The sequence below is a fragment of the Protopterus annectens genome, chromosome 7.part0, assembly GCF_019279795.1.
Source record: "Protopterus annectens isolate FY-2018-M chromosome 7.part0, PAN1.0, whole genome shotgun sequence".
NCBI classification, from domain to species: domain Eukaryota; kingdom Metazoa; phylum Chordata; order Ceratodontiformes; family Protopteridae; genus Protopterus; species Protopterus annectens.
The window spans coordinates 928,577,802-928,601,580 of NC_056739.1; the positions used below are offsets into that span (position 1 = coordinate 928,577,802).

At 41.8% G+C, this 23,779-nt stretch overlaps 1 protein-coding gene across 1 annotated transcript in view; it reads left to right on the plus strand.

Moving 5' to 3' along the window:
* The window catches only part of PTPRG (protein tyrosine phosphatase receptor type G), a 3,415,981-nt gene that overhangs the window by 2,739,772 nt on the left and 652,430 nt on the right, over positions 1-23,779 (plus strand). The gene's annotated exons all lie outside the window — the stretch shown is intronic.

The following is a 23,779-nucleotide window of genomic DNA, read 5'->3' on the forward strand; positions in this document are numbered from 1 at the left end:
TTCAAGGGTCAAAAGATTGTATATATTTGTATTAATGAGCTTTGATATGATCCACTCCATAGCCTTACATGTATGACTGATTAGACTAAAGGGTCTGTAATTGCTTGAAGCAATGGTAAGTCCTCCCTTAGGAAGTGGGATCACAATAATAAGTCTCCAAACATCAAATCTATAAGTTGTGAAGGGGCTGACATTAAAAATTTAAAGAGGGGGTGTAACCCAGACTCTGTTAAAAGTTGTGTTTTTAGCACTGAATAGGGCATATAGAATTTAGTCAGCAGTAATTTTGGGTGAAGAGCTTTAGAGATGGGGGAGTAATGGAGTGGATTGGCATTTATTCTTTTTGGTCATAGGGATCCAATCCACTGTCTCTCCTTCTTCCTACAGCCATTTGGACCATTCATTCCTTCACTGGGACAAGAGCCCTCCAGCCCATTCATTTTCTGGTGTTAGGGAGCAGTGCAGTCTGTAGCTCCTGTGGACTGTTCTGCATGCAGCCTCTGAGCTGCTTGCAAGCTGTTTAGAGGAGATCTGCTACTGGTTAATGAGCAGCGCACTGTTTGCAGTGCAGGCACTCAGGCTGTTCATGCTTTGGCAAAGCACCTGCTTCCTGAGCAGCACACTGATTGCAGCGATGCACCTGCTTGCAGTGCAGGCATTCCGGCTTTTCATGCTTTGGTGATGCACCAAGCAGCACACAGCTTGCAGTGCAGGCACTCAAGCTCTTCATGCTTTGGTGATGTGCCCGCTTACTGAGCAACACAGTGCTTGTAGTGCAGGCATGCAGATTCTTTATACTTTGGCAATGCACCTGCTTACCGAATAGCACACTGCTTGCAGTGTGGGCATTCAGGGTCTTCATGCTTTGACGATGCACCTGCTTATTCAGGAGAACACTGCTCGTAGCGCAGGCATGCAGGCATTTCATGCTTTGCTGATGCACCTGCATTCCTAGAGTTGTCACAAATGCATAGAGTAAAGCTGCTTCCAAGCTCCGATCGTTGTGTGTGGCTTCCTAGTTTCCTGCTATAGTTGAAGAAGGATCTGTATTTTACCTTTGGTAGAAGTGGGTACACTGAATTCATATTCAGTTTTTATGGTTTCTAGTGGTACGTTTAAGATTTTTGCTAGCCTGTTTCCTTGTGTTTTTTTAGATGGCAGGGTGGATATTTATATTGTAAATTATTTCCTTTCTTTTATTAAGCAATTTATTGATACGAGTATTCTGCTATAGAGGTTTATTCTTAGATTTTCCACTCCATTTGCAGCACATAGGGATGAACTTGGCAATGCAAGTAGAAATTGGAGGTGTAGAGAGCAGATTTGATGACAGGGTCTGTATATGGATGCTTTCTTTCTTTATTTATTTATTTAGACTGTCCATGAATCATAACAAGTTTGCGTTTGTGAAACCATAAAGACAGTGGTACTTGAAGTGGGAAGTATTTTACTGCTTTTAAAGAAGATCATCATTTGTGGTCATATTTAACAAGTGAGATGCGATGGGGGTGCAGGAAGAAGCCATGTTTGTGAGGACAGTATCGCGATACTGGGACTTTGAAAGAAGACTGACAGTCTGTTTGAGAGAGCTGATATCATCAGAGCTTAAGAGAATGCACTGCATATGTTTGTTATCGGTGAGAGAGGTTTACCCGTTGATGACTGTGAAATTGTTTCCATGGAGAACAGTGTTGGAATGGATAAGGGTAAGGTTTTAAGCATTAATGTGATTATTGTGGTCAGCAGGATGCATGGGAAGTGATCTGTTGGTGGCAGACATGTGGCACTTAGATGTATCCCTGGACGTTCTAGTTATGGATTACAAGATGGCAAGAGATAATGAGAGCTCTGAAAATATATGTACTCCCCCGTCATTACACGTGGGTCTGAAGGCATGAGTAGGGGCTGAACTCTGGTGCAGAGGAAGCAGGTCTGTGTAATTACTCACATGGGGAGCTGTTTTGGTGTTAGGAATGCCATAAGTTCAGGTATCTTTTTGTTTAGAATCCCAGCATTGATTGGAGCTGCCTTAATATAATATAAATTGGAATTTGCTGTGTAGAATGTCTAGGATACAAACTCTGTGTAAAAATAGGAACCATAGGGTAAAAAAAAAAAAAAAAAAAGCTTTACCAGTATGTGAAATCCATGCCGAGAAAGATGCAGGCCATCCTTCACAAAGAAGGAAAACCTGTAGACCATCCTTTTTGCTGACACATTGCACAATCTCTTTAGAATGACGCACACTGCACAGCTGAATGTTAAAGCCAGTGACTGTATATCTGAGCAGTGGTATCGGTCTTGGTAAGGGCAGGATACTACTGATGACCAATGCCTTCCTGGCCTCAGACACATGCACCACAATCTCCGTCATGTCTTTTTGAGTGGCCCTCTGGGTAGAGTGCCCTATGGTCATTTGCCTCTACATAAGCTACCGCAGGTCATACTCATGTTTACTGGAATAAGTGGACTTCATATCCCTCGATTACATGATGAATCTTGTCCCAAAGAGACAGTTTACTGTCAGTCTAATCTTGTCCAGGATGAAGTCTGTGTGTCTTAACTATGGAGCCATCTGTGACAAAAACATTTCCATGGGTGGGTGCAAATTCTGTGCACCTTAAAGCTTCAGGTTTACTATGTGACCTGGATGCAGGAGTAGTGTGTGTGTGTGTGTGTGTGTGTGTGTGTGTGTGTGTGTGTGTGTGTGTGTGTAACAACCTAGATCCTGAGTGCCAATTACAAAATAAGGACTGTAGTAGATACAATTTGAATAAATACTTGCATTTCTCACAGATTGCCATTGATGGATAAAAGTAGTGGATTGTCTGTAAGCATGAGGCAGTTGTTACATTGTCTCAAAGTGCCAAGTAATAACAGACTGACCACAGAATGGGTAAGATCATAATATTAGCCTATACTGGCCAGTGAGGGTGAGTCAAACAAGGAAACCGCAACAAGTTTAAACTTTGCCTACAAAGAGAGTTAGAAAAAGGAAATACATGCTAACCTTATTCATGTGGATAATCTATAAGTCGCAGTAGTGGTGTGGTCAGTGAAGCTACTAATCTCCCAAGTATTCAATTGGCTTGATTGACGTTTCTCCCCTTAGTCACTTTGTCACTGTGGATAACTGCTAAATGCAGTCCAGCAATGGAAAATACTGAGCTGTATAACTGTTCTCCGTAAATAAATGCACAAAAGTCCACCAGAACTGGGGCAGCCAGTCAGTTTAATGTTACTGCTAGTGGCTATTTGTAGAGTAAGCCAGGAAAAGAAAAAACTGGAACTAGCCATTGAAGTGTCTGTGCTGAGGTGAAGCATTAGAGTAATCAGAATGTCATGATGACCCTTATCAAATAAAGTGGGAACGTCCAATGTAGTCACATTAACCTGCACTGCCATGTCAGCTGCACTGGATATAGTTTCTGAAAAGCCCAACAGTTGGTAATAATACCGCATTGCTAAAAGCTAGTTGTCTCCAGTCTGGATTGTCATTGTCTTGAAGATTATTCACACTTTTTTATTATAACCCTTTTCATAACCTCGTATACCCAGTAATATATAGATAGTCTGTTTTTTGTCTATCTTTTCCCTCCTTTTCTTTTTTGAATTGGGATAGTATTTATTTTCTTCCAGATGAAGGGCATCCCCCCCCCCCCCCAAAAAAAAAAAAAAAAAAAAATTAAGTGCAGTGGTTTGCATTGCTGGTGTTTTCTCCATAAGTGAAGGAAAGACAGACCTCTTTTTGTTGTTCTAGCTTGACAAAACTTGTTTTTATTATTTTTTAAAAACATTTTATAAGTAAACATTCCCATATAAATTAATATATGGTTGACTAGTACTCATACAATCTATAGCAAGGAGTTTATCCTGTTCCAGAAAAAAAGTAGTTATGATGTTTCGTACAGTGGCATATCTATCCTTTATGGGACCTAATGGTGAAAAATATACAAAATAAATATGTACTTGTTTCATAAATGTCATGTACTTAACATTAAAACAGGTGAGTGAGGTGGACTCCAAAACTATAGCAGTTTATGTAACATTTTGAAATAATTAAATAGGAATTGATGTCATTTATTTTATTTACAAAATATGGTGCTGTAAGCATCATTTTTCTTGTAAATAGCTTTACGTGTTTACTAATGGTTTTCATGTTCCAGACCCATGGTTGCACATAAATGGAGTCTAATATTCATTTCAGCAGGCATTTAACTGCTTTCCACACATTTATCTTCCCTGGCGTATAAAATGACTGATGTCTTGAATAAGATGTGTGTTCCTTCAAGTGCCCTACGAAAGTGACTGTTTGCAGTAGTACTGCTTTTTACGAAGCTTTATGGCAACAAAGTATCGAAAAATGTTGTTAAAAATCTAATTTCGTCTATAATAAAAAAAATGTCATACTAGTTAAATCTTTGATTTTTGATTCCTGTTGGTTTGCATAGTTCAAGTATTTTAGCCTAAACCTTTTCAAGATGTCCATGTGCAGTTTTTTCATTTGTAAAGAAAATATATATTTTTAATAAACAGCCTTTAGCTGAATGATTAAAATTAAGGCATTTGTAATTATGAGCAACACCTGGAGCTTATTATTTATTTTATTTATTTATTTTGTTTACCAGGTAATGTCCGACTGGGCATGAAGCCCATTTTCAGCCGCGGCCCGGTGAGAAAATCTCCATGCATAAAATAGACAGTATTAAACAATCAAATTGAACATGTATTAATCAGCAGTGTGCAAAGCAAGTCAGTAAAGAAATTAGTTATAACAATAATTAGCAAATAAATTTAACAAAAAATGACACTGATAAAAACTGGCTGCATGAGTTAATAGTGAGAACAGTGTGATAGAGTAATTGCAAGATAGAGAAATGCAGTCTACATAACAGTTAAAGACAAAGCAGTATATAAATATACATTGATAACTGAAACCAAGAGTAGAAACAAGATGGCTTTCAGCAGTTAATAGATGTAGCTGTGCGAATGAGCTCGTTTAGGGTAATGTAAGGGAGTAGTAGGTAGCTTAACCAGGAGTTTGGCAGGAGCAGGGCCAGTGTTTTGCTAGATGTTCCTTAAGGAGCTTTTAAACTCATGAATGCTGGGGTTTTTAGCCATAGGTTGTGAAAGAGTGTTCCACAGTTTGGCAGTTTTATGGGAAAAGAGGGCGGTGCCTTGTGTGTTATGGGCTTGGGTAATCTTTAACAGTAGTCTATTTGAGGATCTTAGTGCTCTAGGATTGCTGTTGGTTGGACTAGATTGGTGAGTGCCGTGCAATTGTTAGGTTTGTGAATTATATTGTGGGCTATGGACAGTTGGTTAAATGTTAGAAGGTTTGGTAGTTCTTGCCATTTAAATTGGGAGAGTACAGGGCAGTGGTGGGTTCTGTAAGGGTGGCCTGTAGCAAACTTGGTGATTTTGTTGTAGTATGATTCTAGATTGTTTAGGTCAGATTTATGAATGTTTGTAAATACTAGGGAGCCGTAGAGGAGGGTGGAGAGTAGATGTGTGCGGGCAGTGGCTAGTCTGGCGTTGTCTGTAAGGTAAGGTTTGATTATGTAAAGGGTGCCAAGTTTGGAGGGGACTTTTTTGATGGTGAGGGAAATGTGAGTGTCAAACCTTAGGTTATCATCGATTGTGACACCTAGAAATTTGGCTTGGCTGGCAGGATCTATTTTGGTTCCATTAGTGGAAAGGATGGAAAGTGGAGTCAGACATGTTTTGGGTTTATTGTAATTGAAGACAATTAACTTGGTTTTGTTGTGGTTAAGTATGAGTTGATGGCTAGTGAGGTAGATTTCTATGTCCAGGAAAGATTTTTGCATTTTTGTTTGTAGATCCTGGGGGCTGTGCAGATTAATGTAGAGGCGTCAACATGTTGGACTATGGGGGCTAGTTGGGTTGAAGAGCTGAGGTTGTTAGTAAAAATTGTAAAGAGAAGGTGGCCAAGTATGGATCCTTAGGGTACACCAGTAGTGATGGGTAGAAGGGGGGACATGGTGTTCTCCCATTTGGTGGCTTGTTGACAGAGAGATAACTATGGAACCAGGACAAGGCTGTTGTGTTGAGGCCATAGGATGATAGTTTTAGTAGGATTTGGTGGGAGACTGTGTCAAAGTCTTTTGACATGTCAAGAAATATGGAGGAGACCATTTGACCTCTGTTTATAAGATCTTGAATGATGTTTATGAAAGCAGGGGAGTACTGGTACTATGTTTTGGCCTAAAGCCATGTTGTCTGGGGGAGAGGAGATTGTGATTAAGGAGGTGGGCAAGGAGTTGGGAGTGAATTAATTTTTCTAAGATCTTGGCTAGAGGGGAGAGTATTGCTGTGGGATGGTAGTTAGTTAGATCCTTAGAGGGGCCACCTTTGTGTAGGGGAATGATGTGGGATATTTTCCATAGATGGGGTACATATTGTTCAAAGATAGAACAGTTAATTAGGACTGATAAGGGATTTATCTTGCACATGTATAGAGTTATTTAATGAGCATTTAATAGATGCTTATCTTTTCGTCTACCTTTATTGCTGTTCTTATTTTTGTCACTAACCTGGTTTGTTAGTGCTGGGGTCCAAAATAAAATTTGTATTATTTCATCACTGCTTGTAGCATCCATTTTTCAAGATATCCGTTCTCTGCTGTACATTGGTTGATGTTAGCAGTAAGGTATACTTTCAACCAGTAAATGTATTATAAAGCAAAAATGTATGAAAGAAGACTGTGTCAATGGAAAGGATAGACACAAATTCTGATGTTGTAGTTATGTCCACTGAAGACCGCAGTCGATCTTCACCATGCATATTTGCATAAGCTTTAATATGAGTACATCACAAGCTACTAGATTGCTTTAGAAAGCTTTATTATGTGATTAGACTCCTTAAGTTTATTGGCTTGGTATGATTTCAAGAATCTGTTGCTCAGTTCATAAGCAAAAGTAATGTTAAAAATAAACAGGCTATCAAATCCTTTGATGACCTTTTTAAAAAAAATGCTTCCTGTACCCTGATATGTACTTTGGTTGTGTAACTTGGAGGAGTAAGATTGGTTTGCTGTAAGAAGATGGGCATAACCAAGCTAAAGTTTCGAAGGGGCTACTTCAGAGCAAGTTACTGTGATGAGCATTTCCATTTAAAGGAAGCCATACACTGCTATGCAGTTGCATGAGTATGATTAATGGGTTTTTGCTGTGAAGTCTGCATGGGGAGAAGGTTAGAACTGCAGGCTTTGTGTGAGAATATCCCACAGGCAATATTTTGTGTTTCACTCACAGTTCATTCTTCTGCAAATCCATGTTGTCATCCTACTTTGTGGGTCTGTCTTTGGTTGGGGGGAAAGTAGAATGCACTGATACATATTTGGGGGGGGTTTGCTGAAAGTGGAAAGCACATAATAAGCTGGAGCTGCGGTAGTCCTATGTTTATAGAGCAAGCAAATGTATGAAGTGAGGCACATAGTCGTCTTTTTTTTCCCATCTCCTTGCAGCCATCTTTTATCTTGCTTGCTTTGCCTAATTTTTGTTGGTCTATTTTTCCTTAGTTTCTGTGATGGGTAGTTTGGAGGCCAGACTGTCATTGTTCTGCATTGATCATTGGATTTTTTTTTATATGCTCAATCACCAAGCTGGGGTTGTATGGTCAGCCATGCATTCTTCAATGTAGGTGTGTCCACTTACTGCAAATGTTGCTTGTAGTAGTTGTGTAGAAGCCATGTATGCACTGAAGGTTTAGCTTCACAAACATCTCTCCCATGATGGAATGCCATAGACTGTGAAGACATGTCTTCACAGTCTGACTTATCTTCTGGTTTGTTAATCTTTCATCTCTGTACACTTTCGATCTATGATGCATGAAAGCTGTAAGATGTATATATTTTAATTGTTTTCTAAGAATGTCAACATTCTGTCCAGGTTGGAGGTACATTTCCTTTTCTTTACTTTTGCTTGGCCATCCAAAGGTCACCTTGCACTTAACTATGGGCACAGTAAGTATTTCTAAAATTTTACACTGTATTTGTCTCTTGTCAGCAGAAGAGAAAAACTGCCCTAAAGTTGCATCAACAGATCTTTTCTAATGAACCAATGCTATTGTAATAGCTAAGAATTTTTTTTTTTTCTTTCCATCTTTATGCCTCAGCTGTCTGTTGACAAGCCCCATCTTAACTAGTTGGCCAGTTTGTTCCCCTTCTACAGGATGAGGGTCGACTGAGAGAGTCCATCATTTAGACAGCCATCAGGAGCAGATCAACGTTTTTCTTTTCCTCACATACTTGACTGCACACACTCAGCTAGGCAAAGGGGAGGGGTGTATAGTGCACCATCTCTGGATGCTGTCCTTTCACTTCCACAAAGAGCTTTCCCCTCCAGACAGCCCTGCCGTTGTAATCCAGAGCACGAGCAGTGGCCTTCTCAGTCTCCCCCAGGGATACTGCACTGCCCAGTGTGCCTGAGTGCATGTGAACCTTTCCCACCCCCCAAGGAAGACTCAGGTGGGCCACAAGCACACCTCTTCCTTCCATTCCTTCCCTTCATCCTGGCCCGGCTTTTAGATGACCCATTTTCAGTAGAGGTTCAAAGAGATGGGCTTCACATATGTAAATATACATATGTAAACATACAGTATATTTGAGAGAGTAGAAACATTTACAGATCACAATCAAGGATACAAAATTATATCCATCAGAGGAGGTGAGAAAGGATTGGGAAGAGAGAATGGATAAGCAATTCCCAAAGAAACAATAGGGGGATATTTGTATGTCTCCCAAATATGCAACAATAGTCTAGAAGATTTAAGATCTTTGCTTGGAAGTGTTTACTTGGGGTATAAAAATACCTATGTAGACTCCAAAGCATTTTTCCTCAGGTAGACTGGAAATGTTGGAGGCGTGATGGGGAAGAAAGAGGTAATTGGGAACATATTTTTGGGAGTGTAATGAATTGTCAGTCTTTAAAAATTCCATCCAGACCACTCTATTAGAAATGAGTGAACAAATTGGTCTAACTAAGGAAATTATTTTTTGAGCTATGATATAGAATCAGAATTCCATAGCCATAATAAGGCCTTGCTGGGTCTAATTATGATGGCTGCCAAAAAACAATTCCTAGAAAATGGAAATCAAAGTGTAAACCAACTGTACTAGAAGTAGTGAATATAGTAATATAGATAAAACAACTGGAAATGGGATCTTTAGAAAAGGATAGGAGCAAATTGCATAGAAAAAAATGGGAATTGTGGGAACAATACATGTAGAATAACGTTTTGTAGGAGGAATGAGGTTTAAAAGAAGGCATGATTTGAATGAGCTATGTAACATTTGACTGACAATGACTGGATAGATAAATGATGCATAATGTTTGCAACTAAAGATATGTCAGTATTGTTTGTTTTCATTTATGTAAATCTATGATTGCCAGTGGCACGGATGATAATTTAATAAAGATGTTTCTTATTTAAAAAAAGGTTACAAAATAAGATACCTTCCATAGAGACCTTTAAACAATAGTTGTAATAATACATGAGGAAGAAGAGCAAGTTCATAGGGAAGAATGCATATTATCTTAGTTAAGACAGAAAATGTGGATTGGGAATTGCAGTCCTTGGCAGAGGAGGAAGTAAAGTAAGAGATTAGCCAGGAGTGGAACAAGAACAGAGTCATGCGCTGGATATGATTTCCTTTAGAGAAGATTTGAAAGTTTGTAGGTTTTGGTTGCATTCAATAGGATGTGGGATGGAGTTCCAGTTTTCCGTAACAGTGTGGGAATAGAGGCAGAGACCAGGAGATTTATTTGGTTTATAGATGGAGAAAGATGTTTGTTGTTAGAGTGAAGGGGTTTGTTAGGCTGGTAGCAAGGGAGAATGTTGTTGAGGGCAGTTGAAGCAGAGTTTCTAAATTATATTTTGCTGTAATTAGCTGAAGGTAGTTCAGGTGATGTTAAGTTCAAGCTAATTTCACAAAGGGAGAGTAGTGCAGTGGTGAGATGCGTGTGGCGCCAGTAGCAAACTTTTCAATTTCACTATAGCAATCTTTGAATTTAGATTTTAGTCTGATTTGTATGAATCAGAACTCCATAGAGGGTTGAGGGAGAGAGGTATGTAGTTGCAAAGGTGATTTCTGTGGTTGAATTTAAGAAATGTTTGTCATGGAAGAGCATGCCGATTATTTGATGATTTTTTATGTTAATTTGGATAAGGAGATGTTTTTGAGAATAGTTGGGTCTTAATCTGGTTTTAGTAATTTGGTTGGATTTTATTAATGTCCACCACAAAACCAAGAAACAAACTCAACGCTGCTCCGACACAATAAAGGCTGTCCAATCACGAACTGTCTATGTATATTCCAAATGCGACCACGGAATGATGAAATTAAAATAAATATTTATTTAACCACTTGGATAAAAATCAAATACTACAACTAATTAATAAGTAAGTAACAGACTTAGCACTTTCATCTCAACACTGAGACTTCTTCAGAATCCTGTTACCATATAAATTAACCTTTTCTTTTATAACAATTGATTGTCACTCATTGGTCTATAAAGGCTGACATCATTAATTATATAATTGTACAATTGATTGACACACTGTGCTTTTCTTAGTGAGGCTGACTAAACACTCAAAATACAAAAGAATTAACAAAGAAACTACAAGAACTGAATACTGAGCCATATTATCGGTTCAAAATAATTAATATCACTGTAAAATATTTTGTCATAATAAACTAACTAAAAAAATATATATATATAAGTAAGTAGAGAATCAGCAATACAACAAATATAGGCATATATATTGCCTACAGGTCTTACAAACCCTAATAACATAGATCATTTGGCTATGAGTAGCATTTGTATTGTGGAACTGACAGCCAATTCACCTAATCCTTCTTTGGTCTGACCTGTCTTCTTGGGGATGTTAGATTTTAATATGTTAAAATATTAGATGTATTTACATCAGATGTCGCATTATAGTCAGAATAAGGATTTACTCAGATGTTAAGGTTTTGATGCAGAACTAAACCATTTTCATCAGTGTTTGTGTTTTATTAAAGGACGACAGTGGGCAGCATTCTTATTTTGGACTTGACAGGAAATTTACATAATTTCCCCTTGGTATGACATGTCTTCTTGAGGATGCTAGATTATAACATGTTAAAATATTAAATGCTTTGCCGAGTCATATATTTGTAAATGTAACACCATCACAGTTCCTTAAATAATATATAGGAAATTGGAAAACTGCAGGTCATTACCCTGCTATCAAAATGATTTATTAGTTTATTTCTAATAAATTAGGCAGAAAGGTACTGAATAATTGTCTTTCTCATGTGCCTTGAGAATTACGAGAGTATTGTGGGTTCAGCTGACACCCAAGAAAATTCATTAGGTTATACTGTTATAAATTGTGTATAACAGAAGCTTTTTAGTTAAAAAATGATTGGATAGCCTGCTAGAGTTTATGTAGCACAGATGCCATTACAGATTTCGTCCAGAAGTGTAAATGTAAAGGTAAATAAACTTGTTTTCGGAAGGACTGCATTTTAACACACTAGATTACTTACTTGCCCATGTGAGCACCTTACCAACTAGATGACCCCATGGAAACTCGCCCAACATCAAACATTGGAAGTGATGTCATATGTGCCAGATGTGTTAATCTTGGAAACTGCCTGGCTTATACATGGACTTGCTGTATATCATACCCTGTACACAGCACACCACCTGGCAGATCATGGAAGCCTTTCCGGGTGATGTACTAGTCATCATGGGGGGATGTGGGATCTTGATGGAGATGTGCGTGCAGTAAATGGCTCACAGGACCTCAGGGGAATGGGCTGTTTTGTAAAATACCCGTACAGTGTTGGTTCCCCTCCTTTGTTGTCAATGGAAACCATTTTTGCTCCTCTGTATGCTACAGCATCAAGTCAAGGAACTGGTGTGGATCCCAAACGGCTTATGTCTGTGAAATTCCTAGTATTGCCTCTGTAAGAAGCTGAAAGGTCCCTGTCACAAGGATAGTTAATGCTACACAAACCTAGGTAACATCAGGAATATCTAAAAATGACAGCTGAGGCCATAGCTGTCTCAATTCTAATATATCACTCTGTCAATGAATCTGATCTTCCTTTACTATGGAAAAAAATGTTACATCCTCCCCAAACACAAAGATAGTCATTCTGCTGAACTCCTATCTGATACCTTAGATCATGGATGAAATGACTTTACAACATTAACATATTTTCAGGCATGGAATGTAGCTGAACGTGTGTTTGGACTCCTGAGGGGGCAGTTCTACTGCTTTCATACATTTGGTGTTGTACTAGTTGATACCTGATTATTCGTAGTGTTACATAATATGGTAGTACGGAAGCAGATACAACAACATGAGAACATCACAGAGAGGCCTGTCACAGTAGTGGGTATGGACTCAGGCGCACAGTTTTCAGCGGAACATGCTGCAGCAGCACCCAGTGCAAGACAGGTGGTCACAGCACATTATAGCACTGGCAAAGAGGAGGTGTCTGGTCCACAGCAGTGAGCCATGATACAGACAACACTGAATAAAACTGAAGTGTGGATTGTCTCATTCAGCATATGCAGTGCAGTGCACTGACTGGAAATGCAGTTCCTCCGGTTATCCTCTTACCCTCAAAAGAATGAGCCAGGACACAGTCAGCATCATTTACACAGGTGGGGTGAGACACATTGACAAGTGATAACAGCTCTATCATATAGTCAGAGTTCATGGGAGGTGGATATGGTAACCACTCAGGTGAGCCATAGGTTGGCATAAGTCAGGAAACACATCCTTCACTGGCAGCGTGGAGCTGCCCCTTTGTGAGAGTTAGTCAGATGTACTCCTCTTTCATGCTAATTCAGGGTTTGATGCAGTCCATGATGAAAACTTTGAAAGCATGTACAGGAACCCCTCTTTGGTGTCCTCTGTGGAAGCCCATAGATGTATGGCATCCATCACCCTGAAATTGGCATGGACAGATGAAGCACTGTGTTGGCTAACTGGGGAAAGTGATGGTGTGGAACTGCATGTCTGGTAGTGGGTGGGGTTTTGAGACCTCCCAGGAGTGGAACCTGAGGATCATTGTTGGCCATGACTGTGAAACTGTACACTCCAATGTATGTTGGCAGTTTTGGCCATAGGTTTTAGTAATGCTGTCTTTGAAGTGGTATGTGTCATTACTGTATGGCTGACCTGTGACCAACCTCCTTGCTTCCATACTCTGTCATGATGAGCATAGCCTCCAGAAACAGAGGAGAGGGCTGTTGCCATCTGCATGATGGATACACCCCTGGATTCTATGCGACTACCATGGATCTGAGCAGCACTGTCTGCTTCCTGTCTCTACATGCCACGTCATTGTGCAGACACTGTAGGTTATTCTATAGGCCATTCAGATGTTGCATGTCCACTTACCAAGTCTACCATGTAACCGTCATACCCTTGAGGCTTTTACTGAGATACATAACTGAGTATAGCTTCACGAACACTTTCAAAGCTTTCTTCTGGTGTTGATCATGTAAGATATAATAGCTCAGCCCGTTCACTGCAGATCCCTAGTGCAACATCTTCCTGTAACATGATGTCGATGATTTATTACACAGCATTTTGTAAAAGAACTGGTGCTATGTTGGTCCAAATATATTGTTAAGCAACTACCGATTACTTCATGCTGTGGAATCTTTGATAGTGTCTTGCCACTGTGCAGTGAATGTTTCTGAGTAACCCCCTAGGTAGACCTTGTTTTCTAAAGAAAATGCTAAAAATCAGGTTTCATGTGACTATCTGACTTCAGGAAATACAGCCCAGAAGTCCATCCCTAGATCTGGTAGACAAGTCAGATCTTTTTTTACAACACAGTTTTCAATTTGATGTAAAGACAAAAAGGAGAATTTTTATTGGTGCTATTGGAAACTGCATTATGATAATTTATTCATACATGTAGGAAAAGCAAAACTTGTTTTCCTGGTGAGTAGTGTAACAGAAAGGTATATTGAATCAGATAAAGTTGCAGTGAGTATAAAAGTTAGCCTGTTACAGAAAAAAACACTTAAAAAACACACACATGCAATATTAAATGCTACATGTCTTTGTGTACATTTAAAAAACAAGTGTAATGATGCTGCTTTTGTATGACATAATCACCATCTTATTAGACTAGTATATAATTAAAGACATCATGTGTTAAAAAACATATTAAGTCATAGCATATGAGAAGCATATGCAATTAACTCCTAACAACTCTTAACAGCAAAAGTCATGGAGAGAGTTATAGTGAGAAGGCTTGTTGCTTTCTTAGAGGACAGTGGTTTCTAGAACAACAGCCAAGGTGGGTCATGGGCAGAAGGAGCTGTCATTTGAACCTGGTCATGCATTACTTGTGAACTTGACTGAGGAGTAGTGGTTGACATGGACTGCCTAAACTTTACCAAGACCTTTGACTCAGTCTAAAACAAAAGGTTGTTAAGAAAGCTGCAAGGGTTGAAGGAAGGACTGTGTCTAAGGACTTGGACTGTGGCATAACTGAAAATTAGGACAGGGCGGGTTGTGTCAAGAGGCACATTATTTGAAGTAAAGATGCAACAGTGACAATGGTGTAGAGAGATAAAGCCAAGACTATGGCCTAGATGCCCAGTACTTGACTGACAGCTCTGTAATTTGATGACACTTACAGAGAGCTTGCGCAGGTACGTCATGGGGTGAAGGGAGACGAGAACCTGGTCTCACACATTACCAGTATCCCTCAGAAGAGGGGTGGTAATATGCAGGGTGACCTAGAAGGTGGTTGTTAAGCTCACCCAGCCACTGATGAATGTCAGCTTTCATAATGAATCTTTAGAACTTGTAGGGGGAGCTCATTGTGGGACTACCATGGTGATGCAGTAAATAACAAGCTCTCAGGATTATTGATTGTACCACTATCCTTCAAGAGATTCTGTCCTGAAAATTACTGTCACAAAGCAACTGCAGAACTGCCATTTAGGATAAAAAAATGAGGTAGTGTTCAAGTTATGGCCATTTCTTGAGTGTGACAGAAAATTTAATATCAGACTTAATGTTTTTATTGGATTATTTAGTGATATTTACCAATGCAGATTAATACAACTCCTCAGCATAAACCCAGAGATTAATTGACTTCTGAATTATTTAAAAGAATGTTTAGTGTAATTTAAAGTACTTTTAAAAATGCAGGTACCATGCATGGAGCAGTTTTGCAGTTTCTTAAGAGTACTGGTGCATTTGATTGTGCTGATTATGGGAAGTTTAAATGCAATATACAAACTAAAGTTTCTTAATGTATAAGAAGGGGAGAGGACATGATTGTACATTTCATCTACTTTAAAGTCTGTAATGTAGCAGGGCAGGACCATTCTCAAAAAGACATCATTTGAAAAGTCAGAGAAAGTGGGTGTTGGCTCATGGCTAATGTGGAAAAGCATTATACGTTGGAGGAAGTGGGGCTTGCATGTAGTATGCTGTCTACATAGAATGGTTGGGAGAGTTTAGAATTAGTTTGGGATGTTTTAAAGCCCCCTTTGAGATTGGTAGTTGGCAGAGAGTGTTAAGGCTGTGAACTGTAGATGTTAAGTTGTCAATCTCGCCTTCATTCTTGCTGGATGGGTTCGGAGCCGATTCTCGGCTCCGACTCGGCACTTGCTAAGCTCGAGAATCACTTTTACCAGCTCGAGGCAGCCCTATATCCCATGATGCAAGGCGGTAATTACCCAGATCTCGTTTGCCGCTTCGCTCATGAGGTCACCTTTTTTACCAGCTCCTGGTAAGTGAATTTTCATTGCTCTTTTCAAGAGATTTAACTACCCCACTTTTAAAAATGTATTCCCTTTTATAGCTAGAAGTTCCCCGATTCACTTAGACCCTATTCCCGTCAGTTTTCTCGATCCCTTATATATTTTTCTGTTAGTCAGGCCTTAGGCCTTCCCCTCCCAAACAATTTCCTGTCAGGATTTTTGTTAGGTGTGTCTGTGTTTTTGTTTTAATTAGTGTATTTAAGGACTGAGTGTGTTTGTGTCTTAACTCGGTCATGTCAAAAGACACTAGGGTCTCAGGTTTTAAGAAGTGTGACTCGTGCTGTCAGAAGATGTCTCTGACAGATGGTCACACTTCTTGTATTTACTGCCTGGGACCCCTACACCTGCAGGACTCCTGTGCTATTTGTCATTCTTTCAGCCAGAGGGTCCTGCAGGAACGTAGAAACAAGTTGAACCTGAGGGGTCTTCTCAAGCCTGAGAGCTCCCCGGCTAAGGTCGGTTCCGGGAAGCCCTCTAAGCCATCCAAGACCCAGACTTCGGTGTCCAAGTCTGTGGCCTTGGTTCCGACTTCTCCAGAGTCGACATCGGCTCCGTCCGGAGCCGATCCTTCCTTCTTAGAAGGTTCAGTACCGGCGCCGATCGACACCGATACTCTGGCTTCGGCACCTGTATCGGCTCTGGCTGGAGCCGATACTCTAGCTTCGAAGCATGTTTAGGCTCCGGCTGGAGCCGAAACATCTCCATCTCAGCTCGGAGCCGACAAGCTGTCTGTTCCAACTGGATCCGAAGGTTTGTCGGCTCCGATGGCTCCGTCGAGGAAGAGGTCTAGATCTCCTTCATTGGAGTCTATCCACTCGGCTCCGGCCTCCCCCTTACTTTCGGAGCGGAGCCATCGGAGCCGATCATCAAGGTCTTCCAGGCTCTCAGACCATGACTTGGAGAGAGTGGTGAGCAGACTACTAAAATCACAGGCACTGGCCCAGATACTCCATAGCCTGTCTCAGCAGATGACCGCTATTCCACACCCTCCTGAAATTCCTCCTTCGACTCTCCTACAGTGTTCGGAGCCGGAGTTTATTGGTACCGTGACTGTTGCTGCTTCGGAGTCGATACCACACCTTTCGGCTCCCTCGTCTTTGACTCCTATCTCCTCCTTGAGACCGTCCTTGGAGGGATCCGGTCGTCGGGCATCCCTGGTTGGTTCCGAGGGGGCGAGTGGCATCGGACCCTTGTCCGGCCCCATTCTCCCTCTCGGAGCTTCGGCCTTGGTGAGCTCGGCTCCGACATCTGCTTCGGAGCCTTCCCTTTCGGTGGGGCCGGGGATCCCTGTTTCTACAGAGCGGGGTCTCTCGGTACTCCCTGGGAGGGGAGCCTTCGAGGTGATGAGGAGTGTGCTAGCCCCCGAGCTTAGTCAACAGTCGGTTCCTTTAGCTCCTCCCTCTACGGTGCCTGTAGATGTCTCTTCCCACTCTCTTGCTCCCGGACCCAGAGATCCATCACCCCAGGTTTCCCCATTGGGAAGAACTTCCTCTTCCGAGGTTTCTCCTGATCCTTCAGGTGGACCCCCACGTAAGAGGACCTGCAAGAGGAAGCACTTAGACTCCCCTGAGTCTACGACATCAGATACCGACTTAGATGAGTCGGAGGGGTCCCCAAGATCCCCCTCTGAGGATGTCTCCTTTTCAGACATCCTAGAACTCCTTAAACAGAGGGGAAACTGGCCCTCCATTAATCCCTCCGAGGATGAGTCGGTATACCTGGAGGCTTTTGGATCTCGACCCTCCACCTCCTGGGTGTCTCCGCCTTTCGACCCCCTCATGGAGGTGATAGCTCGAAAGGCGTGGGCATCTCCTGATTCTGTGGAACCAGTCCCCAGGAGGCCTTCTAAATTTATTACGGCCCCCACTGAGAAACAGTTTCTTACGAAAGGTGTTCCGGTTGATGCCATGGTGGTGGCAGCCGCCACTAAAAAGGAACTTGCAGATCCTTCCGTACCAGTCCATCCTCCTAACAAGGAGTCTAGGACCATGGACAGGTATGGTAAGCGGATGTTTTCCTCAGCGACCTTTGCTATGCGTTCGCTGAATTACTTGTGTCACTTCACCCGACTTCAAAGAGAAATCCTCAAAGAATTGGGTGAGGTAGTACAGGATCCGTCAGCTGCTGGGGCTCAAGAGAAGATTGCCTCTCAGCTTGGAATCCTAAATTCCATAACTAACTCCTCCATGCGGCTCATTTCTTATGCAGCCGATGGGGCGAGTAGAGCCGCAGGCACAGGAGTGGCTCTTAGACGTCAGTCCTGGATGCGGCTTTGCAATTTCGCAGACCCCTTTAAGGCGTCCTTCACAAATTCTCCCTTTGATGGCACTACTTTGTTTGGGCCTCAGGTGAAGGACACATTGACCAGGTGCGAGCAAGACGGCAAGACTCTTTCTGCCGTAGGAGTCCGTTTCTCCACCCCTTCTAGACCTTATCTCAAAGGTCAGAAGGGAGGGAAAATGTGGTTCCGAAAATCTCAGGGAGTCACGCCTGACGCACGTGGTCAGTTTACCCCCAGAGGCAGTGGGGGTAATAACAATAGACGCCGCCCTAGGGGCAGAGGAGGTCTGCAGAACCAGGGCAGCAGAGAGCCCCTCTCTGACAAGCCCTTCCAGCATCCCTGAGGTGTTGCCTGACTGCCCACCCTTGGAGGCAGTCGGGGGGAGATTATCGCTGTACCCAGAAGCCTGGCTTTCTCTCTCTCAAGACAGATGGGTACAGTCGATCATATCCGAGGGTTACAAGATCCCCTTCGAGGAAAGCCCCTTCCCTCAAAAAGGTTCCCTTCCAGATGTTCCACCCGGTCTAAGGGAAATTGCGAAGCTAGAGGTATCAAAGCTTCTAAAAAAAAGGGCCATCCAGCCAGTTCCAACAGATCAATTAGAGTCCAGAATCTACTCAAGGTTCTTTTTGGTTCCCAAAAAGACGGGAGACTGGAGACCAATATTAAACCTCAGCAGGCTGAACAAGTCTGTCAAAAAGACAAGATTTCGGATGGTCACACTTCAATCTATTTTGCCCTTTCTGGGCAAAAACAACTGGATGTGCTCCATAGACCTTCAAGATGCGTACTATCACATAAAAATCCACAGACGCTCCAGAAGGTTTCTCTGCTTTCGGCTGGGGACCAGTCATTTTCAATTCAGAGCCCTGCCCTTCGGTCTCACTACAGCCCCCAGAGTGTTCACCAAATGCATGGCAGCGGTCACAGCTCACCTGAGACGTCTAGGATTCCAGGTGTTTCCGTATCGCGACGACTGGCTCCTCTCAGCCACCACCAGGCATCAACTTCTCCAAGCCAGAGATTATACTCTACGTCTCTGCGGTCAGTTAGGAATTTCGGTCAACTTCGAAAAGTCTTCCTTATCGCCCTGCCAATCTATTACCTTTATAGGCGCAGATCTAGACACTACTCGGATGTCAGCAAACCTAACAAGTCAAAGAATCCTAGATATCCAAAACCACGTTCGGATCATCCTATACAGCAGAAGAGTACAAGCCAGGTTGGTCCTGAAAGTGTTGGGCCTCATGGCAGCTGCCATCACACTTCTTCCTCTAGCCCGTTTTTACATGCGTCTCCTACAGTGGATGTTGTTCACCCAATGGTCCTTCCAGCAGCTTCCCATGTGTCACAAGATCCTGGTGACACAGACCTGCAAGAGCCATCTATCCTGGTGGACTTCTTCTCCCCTAGTCCATCAGGGCAGACCATTTGTCCCCCCGGCCCCGGTAGCCACGGTCACTTCAGATGCCTCCCTGATCGGGTGGGGGGGGCATTATCAGGGCAGGATGGTTCATGGCAACCGTTCGAATACCACCTGCACATAAATGTCCTAGAGATGAGAGCAGTGCTTTTAACGTTGCAAGCCCTCAACGACTTTCTTCCCTTAGGAACTATTGCAGTTCACACGGACAACATGTCCGTGGTGTGGTACATCAACAAGCAGGGCGGAACCAAGTCCTATCCCTTGTGTCGGGAAGCTCTCAGACTTTGGCAATGGGCGATCTCCTCTCATCGGTTTCTGGTAGCAACGCATATCCCTGGGAAAACCAACATAATAGTGGACAGATTGAGCAGAGCTATACTCATGCCTCACGAGTGGTCTCTCAATCCATAGTGGAGGAGATTTTTCAGAAGTGGGGCCGCCCATGCTGCGACCTTTTTGCTACACCCCAAAACAGCAAATGCCCAGACTTCTTCTCTCTCTTTCCACTTCCGGGCCATCCCCCCAGAGACGCTCTTACCCAAGATTGGCCCCGGGGACTTCTTTATGCCTTTCCCCCCTTTCCATTGATACCACAAGTTCTCCAGAAAGCTACCGTCTTGAGAGCCAAAATGATTCTCATTGCCCCTTACTGGCCTCGACAAATTTGGTTCCCGTTTCTTCATCGCCATCTCATGGTGCAGCCTTGGCATCTGGATCCAGTTCCAGATCTTCTGACCCACCAGTCGGGTCAACTGCACCGATCAATTCGTTCCCTCAACCTCACTGCTTGGTTGCTCCACTTCCTTCCTTAGCCAGGCTTCCTATGATCTCTAACCCCGTTAGAGATATCATAGTAGCTTCTCTAAAGTCCTCTACCAGGAGGATTTACTCTAGCAAATGGAAACGTTTCTCCTTTTGGGCAAAGTCTAAGAACATAGACCTTTTTACTGCCCCTATTTAGTCATTCTTGGACTTTCTAGCTGAAATTTTTCACTCCGGTTCTTCTTCTTCCACAGTTAAAGTCCAGTTGGCAGCAATCTCTAATTTCCATGTTGGATTTGCAGACCAGAATATTATGTCTCACAAACTTTGTAAAGCTTTTCTCAGAGGGGTGTTCCTACTTAAACCCCCTGTTAGAGATCCTCCACCACAGTGGGACTTAAATTTAGTGCTGGCATCCTTGATTCTTCCCCCTTTCGAACCGGCTGCTACATGCTCATTAAAATTTCTTTCTTGGAAGACACTCTTTCTAGTTGCTATCACTTCGGCTAGGAGAGTGTCGGAACTACATGCTCTCTGTGTTCGTCCCCCTTACTTGGTCTTCCACAAGGATAGAGTATCCTTAAGAACCAATCCATCCTTTTTGCCCAAGGTTGCTTCTAAAACAAATTTAAATCAATCCATTGACCTTCCTGTATTTTTTCCCAATTATTCTAACAGGGCAGAACAAAGATTGCATTGCCTAGATGTTCATCGCCAACTCAGATATTATTTGGACAGAACAAAGCAACTTAGGAAATCTGATCAGCTTTTTCTTTCTTATGCTGAAAATAGGAAAGGTCTTCCTGTTTCTAAGGTAACCTTATCCAGATGGCTATCTTCCACCATTTCTGACATTTATCAGCTTAGGGGCAAACAACTGATCTCAAAACCTAAAGCACATTCTACTAGAGGTCTAGCCACATCTACAGCTTTTCAGGTTAGACTACCCTTGGATACTATTTGTGCAGCAGCCACTTGGGCCACTCCTCATACCTTCGTTTCTCATTACAAATTGGATTTGGCCTCCAGGAACAGGGCAAGTTTTGGTTCCACAGTTCTCAAGAGTCTGTTCCATTGAGCCTCCCAGGATAGGGGTGCTAGGGACGCGGTCCCATCCAGCAAGAATGAAGGCGAGATTGACAACTTAACATTTAGAAGATATGTAACTACCATAACGTTCCATGTTAGTTGTCTTCTCTCGCCTTCTTTCTTGCGTCCCTCCCTCCTGTCCCCCTAGCCTGGACAGACCTTGATTTTTCCCTTTTTCTCTGGGAGATTGTTCTCCCTTGGACACCAGTTAGCTTTGGATCTCTGTTACCTGATTCCCCTTACAGTCTTCTCAGGTTAGTTCTTCTTCTCCTTGTGGGAAGATTGCGGGCAGTTTTTCCTCTAGATACCAAACGAGATCTGGGTAATTACCGCCTTGCATCATGGGATATAGGGCTGCCTTGAGCTGGTAAAAGTGATTCTCGAGCTTAGCAAGTGCCGAGTCGGAGGTGAGGATCGGCTCCGAACCCATCCAGCAAGAAAGAAGGCGAGAGAAGACAACTAACATGGAACGTTATGGTAGGTACATAACTTCTAATTTGGTGGTACAAGGTTTGATTCTCTCAGTCCTCATTTGTTTGCTGCATGACCTTGAGCAAGTCACTTATCCAGCCATTGCTCTTGGGTTGCCCTTGAAAAGGGACTCTGAAAAGTGAGCATACCTGGTTAACAAATGGGTATTATCATTATTATTATTATAATTAATATTATTATTAATTAGAATGAGTTATTGCTGGATGGGGTAGCTTACCCAGTATGTTGAGATACAAGTGAACTAGGTTGGTCATGTAGTCTGTATCTGCCCTTAGATTCTTTGTACTTTGTGTTGCATTTTCATCCATCCTTTTAACGATTAAGTGCTGAGCTTGCAGATAGAAATGGGTAAATCTGTGACAGTAAAGCTATAAAAAAGCCTGCCTGAGCATATTTTAGAGGGAAGACCACCCCTCAGCTGAGAATGTCAGCCTCTTCTTGTTGCTGTGATTTCATTTTGAAGACAGGCCGTTTTTTTGTACATTCTAGATCGACAGTTCCAAGCGACACTTTTTTTATTCATTCAATCAGGCTTTTATGTGAATGTCATCCCCGGCTAGTAATTTCTTTTGGACTTTTTTTTTTGTTTCATTCTAGAAATGTTGCCAATTACTTTTAATAAAGTAAACCAAATATGTAATTAATTTATACTTTTGAGTTAAATAAACACAATGTAGACTGTAAAGAAGAAACCAAACTCTGAAATAGAATGAATAGACTCCACTTGCAGTGTTGGACCTTGAAACACCCCTGGGCGTGCTTTATATTTACATAGTAACACACACACACACACACACACACACACACACACACACATACACAATGAATAGAGTCCACCTACAGTGTCGGACCTTGGAACATCCCTGGGTGTGCTTTATTTACACAGTAACACACACAATGATTGACATTATTACTTATTTTTTTACTTGTGCTGTGTCTTCTTTGGAGTCAGAATTCCACACTGCAGATTGTGTATATGAAACAGTTCATAAATGCTCTACCATCTTTTTCAGCAGAACATTCCAGAGCTAACGTACTATTTCTGTGTCATAATGCTACAAGACTGTATTTTTAATTGCCACATTGCAGATGCACACCCTCACATGCACGCAGACTTGCACACATAGTATAACAATGTCACAGTTCTATACCAAGCTTGTGTACTGTTAATCTATCTGACAATAATTGCTTTTTGTTCTTTGGTAATGTGCTATACAAGATGAAGCATGACTAGTAACGTTCTCCTTGTAACATCCTTTCATCTGGCAACTATCAATATAACAAACTTGGATTGTTGTCGGTGTGCTTACTTTTGCTACCATATCTGCAGATCTCTTTTATTAATGTTTGTTGGACATGTATTATCTTTTTGTTGAGTAAATGATGCAGTCTTTTAAATAATTATACATTGTCACATACACCGGTTATGCCTAGCTACATCTTTTTGTATGTGTAGCTTTATGTGTCTCAGAAACATAATTTATCATGTCTTTCTTGCTCCTAGTAAAATGTGTAATCTCATCTAAATAAATGGTGAATCATTATTCAGTTAGCTAGTTCTTTTCAGAAATACAGTACCCTTCATTATATTTGTACTTTCTGAAAAAGAATGAACCAGTTGCTCAGTGACTTTATTCATAAGTACTGTGTTTGCGTCTCTGAATATGCTCTGTTTGACCTTAGCCTATACTTTTTAGGTTGTTCTCCATAAATTAATACAGTACTCTAGGTATGTGTTGCAAATGTGTCCCCTACGCAGAGGTAGGGAATATGTGCAGTACTTACTAATACTTACTTGATGTTACTTGACAGCATGCATCCTTGCTGAAGGATAAATTCTTACACAGTTTACGTACATTTCTGTATTCTTCGTTAAAAATATATGGAGAGACTGTAGTCCACATGGTTGCT